This window comes from Primulina eburnea, chromosome 9 (genome assembly GCF_022965805.1).
Source record: "Primulina eburnea isolate SZY01 chromosome 9, ASM2296580v1, whole genome shotgun sequence".
NCBI lineage: Eukaryota > Viridiplantae > Streptophyta > Magnoliopsida > Lamiales > Gesneriaceae > Primulina > Primulina eburnea.
The window spans coordinates 21,290,869-21,298,087 of record NC_133109.1 but is presented as its reverse complement, the minus strand read 5'-3'; the positions used below and the strand labels follow the sequence as shown (position 1 = coordinate 21,298,087).

At 41.6% G+C, this 7,219-nt stretch overlaps 1 non-coding gene across 1 annotated transcript; it reads left to right on the top strand.

Annotated features, from left to right (window-relative positions):
* The first annotated feature begins 1,940 nt into the window (after positions 1–1,940).
* Positions 1,941–2,047, top strand: LOC140842204 (small nucleolar RNA R71). Its single transcript, XR_012120336.1, has one exon. It is a non-coding gene; the product is annotated as a small nucleolar RNA R71 (small nucleolar RNA).
* The last annotated feature ends 5,172 nt before the right edge of the window (positions 2,048–7,219 follow it).

The window sequence follows — 7,219 nt, the reverse complement described above, 5'->3', positions numbered from 1 at the left end:
ATGTCCGAAACTTTCCAAGCGAATGCTCCTCTATGCTCCTTAAGGACTCCCAAGAGCTTACTCTCCATATCGTCTGTCAAAGAAGAGGAAATAATAACAGGCAGTTTATTATTTTCTCCTAAATATACGTACTTGAGATGTGGAGGTAGTGGTTTGAGCTCCAAAGTGGGTGGCTCCTCTAGGCTTGACTTTTGAGGCACTAAATCTTTTCTATCCCCCAATTCCTCTAGTCGAAGCCTCACTTGCTTTCTCCAAGGTGGAATGGCATTCAAATGAGCTACCATCTCCATCCTTTCCTTGTCCAGCTCGTCCTCCTGTTTTTCAGTAGTGAGAGTAGCCTCCAATGGCTCTTGCAATCCATCCTGCACAAAATCACAAACAAGAGAATCTAAGACATCAACGCGAAAACAACTATCATCGTGCATTGTGTGCTTGAGAGTATTAAAGACATCAAAATAATTTCTTCTTCTCCAACTCTCAGTCTCAATTTTCCCTCGTCAACATCGATCAGTGCTTTCCCTGTAGCCAGAAATGGTCTCCCTAGGATTAAAGGCATCTCCAAATCTTCCTCCATATCAAGTACTACAAAATCTGCAGGAAAAATAAACTTATCCACTTTCACCAAGACATCTTCGATAATCCCACATGGATACTTGACAGATCTGTCAGCCAGCTGCAATGACATCCTAGTTGGCTTGGGTTCACCCAATCCCAGTCTCCTAAACACAGAATACGGCATCAAATTAATACTCGCACCAAGATCACATAGAGCTTTATGAAAATTAATATCACCAATAATGCAAGGTATAGAGAAACTCCCTGGATCTTTTTGCTTAGGAGGCATCCTGTTTTGAACTAAAGCGGAGCAATTTTCAGTCAAGTTCACAGTCATATGATCTTCTAGCTTCCGCTTGTTTGCTAAGATATCTTTCAAGAATTTTGCATAACTTGGCATATTCAGTAAAGCATCAGCAAAAGGAATGTTAATATGCAGTTTTTTGAATATCTCAAGAAATTTACCAAATTGTGCATCTAACTTAGCTTTTTTCAGTGCTGCAGGAAAAGGTGGGGGGATAACAATTTTACTCGGTGCAATAGGTGTAAAAGTAGAGTTAGAAGACTTACCTCCTTGCTGTTCCACCTCATCCTCACCTTGCTTGTTCTTTTCCTCCTTAGACTCAAGTGCCTTTCCACTGCGCAATTCCACAGCTTTCACATGCTCTCTCGGGTTAGTCTCCGTGTTGCTTGGCAAAGTTCCTTGCTCCCTATTAGCAATTAACTTAGCCAATTGTCCAATTTGATTCTCTAACCCTTTTATGGATGCATCCTGATTCTGAAATCTCGTCTCGGTTGCAGAAATAAATTTAGTCATCATTTGCTCTAAATTTGACTTCTCCTCCCTAGGCGGTTCTGGCTTGAATCCTTGGTGCATCCCATGTGGTGGCCCTCTTTGTTGGCGGTTTTGGTTGTTTTGACCTCCCCACGAAAAGTTTGGGTGATTCCTCCATCCCGGATTATAGGAGTTTGAATAAGGGTCATTTCTAGGACGGTTCTGGAATCCCACGTGTTTTGCTCCCTCAGGCACATAGAATGGATTGCCATCTTGGCAATCCTGCACGTCATGCTCACCTCCACACTTATCACAGAAAATCTCTTGCAGACGCATAACCGATCCACTCGCACTCATCCCATCAATCTTTCTGTTCAAAGCCTCCAACTGTGCTGACACCGCAGACAAATCAGTAACTTGATTAACCCCCGCACCTCGTTTCTGCCTATCAGAATGAGGATGATAGCTGCTAGCAGCCATCTCCTCCAATAATTCATATCCTTCCTCAGCCGTTTTTCTTAGCAAGTTACCACAGGCAGCAGCATCTATCATGGTACGGTTAGAAGTAAGCAGACCGTAGTAAAAAGTTTGAACAACTAACCCAAGAGGTAGCTCATGGTGTGGACATCTCCTCAATAAATCCTTGTATCGCTCCCACGCCTCGTAAAGTGACTCAAGCTCATATTGAGCAAAAGTAGTAATGTCGGCTCTCAGCTTCATAGTCTTCGACGGAGGAAAGTACTTGGTCAGGAATGCCTTCGCCATATCCTCCCATGTAGTGATAGACCCTACAGGCAAACAGTTTAACCACGCCTTAGCTTTATCTCTTAGTGAAAATGGAAATAAACGCAAACGAACAGCATCATCAGACACAGCATTAAACTTAAAAGTATCGCAAATTTCAAGAAAATCAGCTATATGAGAATTAGGGTCGTCAAGTGCACTTCCCCCAAATTGAACAGTGTTTTGAATCATCTGAATGATAGTTGGCTTGATCTCAAACTGGTTAGCTCGGATGACTGGTCTCACGATGCTTGGACGTGCTCCCTCAAGAGACGGTTGTGCATAATCCATCATCGGAATGCGACGTGGTATCTCAACTTGTCTATTGTCACGCTGTTCCTCTCCACGTTCTTGCTCGTGTCTTTCCATCTGTTCTTTGAGTCTTTGTTGCTGTCTTCGTCTGCGGAAAGTTCTTTCGATTTCAGGGTCAAATTCAAGCTCCACGTCGAGTGATCTTCCCATGCACCACAAGAAAAATCTGCAACAGAATAGGAGTATCAACTAACAATAAAATAAATAATACTAAAGAATTTAAATGAAAAATAAAAAATTGTGAATCAACAGTCCCCGGCAACGGCGCCAAAAACTTGATCGAGCAAAACTTGCACAGTGAATAGTCCCAAAATTTGTTTTATAAATGAAAGCTCGATTTAAAATATCGCAAGTGCACGATAGTCAAGTTATAATAAACGTACGTGAATACGAGTATCGATCCACAAGGACTGCGTTACAATATTCTTATTTTCACTTAAATTTCTCTAGCAACGATAGATGGAGTTGGTGATTAAACTAAAGTGAATTTAATACTAAAATGATTAAAATGCAAGAACAAATAATCAAGAAATCAATGATTAAATTGGATGAAAATCAAATGAGAAACGAATTTTTTGGGAATTATCAGTTCACCTACCACTCGTGTTCAGATAATTAGACTCGACTTTTACTCGTGCATTCGACGGAATTCCCTAGAATAATCAATATACTCTGTCGAGCTATATTAATACTAATCATAAACATGCAGTAATCAAGTGTCCTCAATTATTTAACAGTTCACGATTGCATTACGTTCTATGGAATCCACTAGCTTTCATCCGGGTGAACTATTACTATCGACACGTACCCAATTCCGTATGTCTACTAAAATTGTAAGTCCGTGGTTTATACTATGCGATCCTATTGTTAATTAGTCTGTCGAAATCGTTAACAACATGCAATAATCAAAGGAAGATAGCTAGGCTTCGCTTGAAACAAGAAATAACAATAGCATAAACAAATCACTTGTAAAAATGTCAAGAAATAATGTTAAACAACGAGTATGGGTAGGATCCCCTCAAATCCCAACAAATTTAGAGTTTAGCCAACCAAATTCATACTAAAAATCAACAATCTATGCAAGAGAATAAAATACTGAATAATAAAATACTAAATATGACGATGGAAGATGGCTGCGACGCTTGGAATTCTCGAGTTCTTCGAAAGTCTTCCTTACTCCTAGCCTTCTCTCCCAGAAAAAATGATGAAAATATGATGTGTAAGTCTGAAAAACGGCGCCCAATCTCGTGTATTAGGTTAGTGGTCTTGGATAGAGTCCATGAAAATAGAAACAAATCTCGCAGAATCTTGCTGGATCGCGTAACTCGCTAGGGCGGTAGGTTTTGACCGCTGGGGCGAGTGACTCTCGAATAAAAACTTTGAGCCTTCTCTCTAGTCTCGCTGGGGCGGCCACTTTTGACCGCCCGAGCGAGAGATCTTCTGTTAAATTCTCTTGTCCAGGCTAGCAGTCTCGCTGGGGCGGTCAGTTTTAACCGCCCTAGCGAGAGGTCTTCTGTTCGATATCCTCGGTAAGACTAGAATGCTCGCTGGGGCGGTCAGTTTTGACCGCCCTAGCGAGGCTTCTTCGTTGTTGTGCCCATTTTCTGCTATATTTGGTTCCATTCCTACAAAATACCACAAAACACACGAAATCAGTCATATGCTAAATAATGCAAACAAAATGCAAGAATAAACTAGAACAAGCTAATATGATGTATGAATGCGACTCGAAACCAACACTAAAAACACGTAAAAACGAGTCCTATCACATTTGATTATGTAATGTCTTATTTATTGATTTATATTCGAGTCCTGAGATAGGAGATATTGGCAGATCGGCCAAAACTAGATGTTTCGGTGTATCGACGCATAGTAGTAGATTGTCTCTATGTGTAGACCCTCGATACAGAGTTGACTGAAGTCTAGGAATAAGACGTACCGTCACCCCGAGTGGTTGGGTAGGTGACAGACCGTCTTATTCACACCGGGATCCCTAGAGTAGAAATGAATCGAGTCAAGAATTAGAGGTTGAATACAGACTTGTATTCCTTTACATGTTGTAGATTTTATATTCATGTGCATTGATATATGCTATGCATTGGTGTATGATTTATTACATTGCATGCATACATGTTTTATACTTGGATTTGTTCTCACCGGAGTTATCCGGCTGTTGTCGTGTCTGTATGTGTGCATGGCAACAGGTGGGGCAGGATCTGGGTCTCGAGCTAGATGAGAGATTGATGATAGCGTGGAGATCTCGGGCGTTGAAGATTTCTCGTGTTTTCCTATTAGACTTGTACTAATTATGTTTATAGTCGGGATTTGAACACTAGTGTATGATTGTACTAAACAGACTTGTATGTACCTGATGTTGTTAAATTATTATAAAGACATGTTATGCTTTGATTATACATTTGAATTAATGTTAAAAGCAAAATTTTGACCCACATTTTCGAGCAAAGATCCAATAAATCCCAAAAGAATTGAGTTAGAGCCCGGGTCCCCACAACAGGTGGTATCAGAGCTGTAGGTTCTGTAGACTGAGATAGAATAGAATGAGCGGGGTAGATCGAGTCATCTTCCTTGCTTTGATGTGCTAGCATGATTTATTGCTTTCCCTATTATATGTTGTGTTGTATTATCTGAATTGATTTACAGCATGTCAAGCCTGAATCAGAACCGATTCTCGATCAGAGGTTTATGATCAGAGGAGGGCTGAGACAGATGATATTGATTGTGTACTAATCAGTTTGATAATCAGATTTATGCCGCCTAGACGTATACCACAGCCAGAGCAGGGTAGCACATCAGGTGCACAGATGGATGTCACCGCTACGCCGATGGAGACCTTACTGAAGAGGTTTCAGTCTTTTCATCCTCCTACGCTGAAGGGCACAGAGAGTGCTGTAGAGTGCGAGAGCTGGCTTGATGATATCGAGATGTTGTTTGAGTCTTTGGCATATACTGATGAGCGACGTGTGAAATTGATAGGGCATCAGCTGCAAGAGGTTGCAAAGAGCTGGTGGTTGACTACGAAGAGAGCTTTGGAGCACCGAGGTATTGACATTACGTGGAAAGTCTTCAAAGATGAGTTTTATCAGCGCTTCTTCCCCGTCTCCTACCGAAAAGATAAAGGGGCTGAATTTGCGAATCTGAGGCAGGGACAGTGGAACATCGAGGCGTATGTTGCTAAATTTTCTGCGTTGCTTTGATTTGAACCGCATGTGGCTGGGAACGACGAGGCAGTGGCTGATCAGTTCATCAACGGGCTGAACCCAGATGTCTTTACCTTGGTAAACACCGGGAGACCCAATACTTTTTCAGAAGCACTGAACCGAGCGAAGGGAGCAGAGGCTGGCTTGATCAGGCAGCGAGGGGCTTCCTATGGTGTTCAGGGGCAGAAACCCCCACAGTCTACCGCCGTTCAGTTTCCATCACCTCCTCCTCGATTTGATAGCGGATCTAGTAGTAGTGGCAAGAAGGAATTTCTGAAGGCTAAGGGCAAGCAGTTTAAGCGATCTGGGAGCAGTTCATCGAGTTCGAGTCGATCTCGACAGAGAGGTCAGGGTTCAGATTACAGTGGCGCATACTGTAGTTCGTGCGGAGGGCGACATGCCACGGAGCAGTGTCAAGGAGTTATGGGACGCTGCAACGTCTGTAGGCAACCGGGACACTTCGCCAGAGTTTGTCCCCAGAGAAGTGCACAACGATTCCAGAGTGCAGGGTCATCAGCACCAGTGCCACAGATTGAGAGACAGGCATCCTCTGTACACTCCTTCCAGCCACCACCTACACAGGCCCAGCAGAGACCAGGAGGTAGTAAGACAGTGAGTCAACCTCCCAGACAGCAGGCTAGGGTGTTTGCGCTGACAGAGGAGCAGGCGCATGAGGCACCAGATGACGTCATTGCAGGTAACTGTTTTCTTTGCGGTTATCCTGCATATATGTTGATAGACACCGGTGCATCCCATACATTTATATCTGAACATTTTGCATTGAGACATTCATTGCCTGTTGAGTCTTTGTCGACGGTAGTGTCTATAGCTTCTCCGTTGGGAAGTGGTTTGATATCTGTGACTACTGTTAGACACTGTATGCTTCAGTTTGAGGGGCATGAGATTGATTTAGACTGTGTAGTACTTGGTCTAGCTGATTTTGATTTTATAGTTGGCATAGATATGTTAACCAAGTACAGGGCCACTGTAGATTGTTTCCACAAGATTGTCAGATTCAGACCCGAGATGACAGATGAGTGGAAATTCTACGGAAAGGGTTCCAGATCTCGGATGCCCTTAGTATCTGCTCTGACTATGAGTAGATTGATTCAGAGAGGAGCAGAGGGCTTTCTCGTGTATTCAGTAGATCTACTGTAGAACCCGTAAATCAGTCTACGTATAAGCCATGCATAATTCTATTATTTTAAAATTTAATTGACTTCAGTGCATGTTTATTTTAATGCATTTCTTTGAAGTTAATTATTTTATTATTTCAGTTCAGTAGCTTGATTTTCAGCTTTTCAGTAAATTCAGTGAGGCCGGACCGGAGTTGGAGCATAGAAATAAATTTAATAATTTGGAATTATTACTAGAATTTATTTAAGCTAATTAATATGTGATTCTAGTGTAAAATAAAGTTTATGGGATTATCCAATTAAGTTGAGATAGAATAGTAAATAAGTTAGATAATTAGTTTCTTAATTCCATAAAATATTTATTGGGTAAATTAAACACTAGAGATTTAAAGTGCAAGGTTTAAGAAAATATTTTTCCTCCCCATTTATCCTAAAAATTT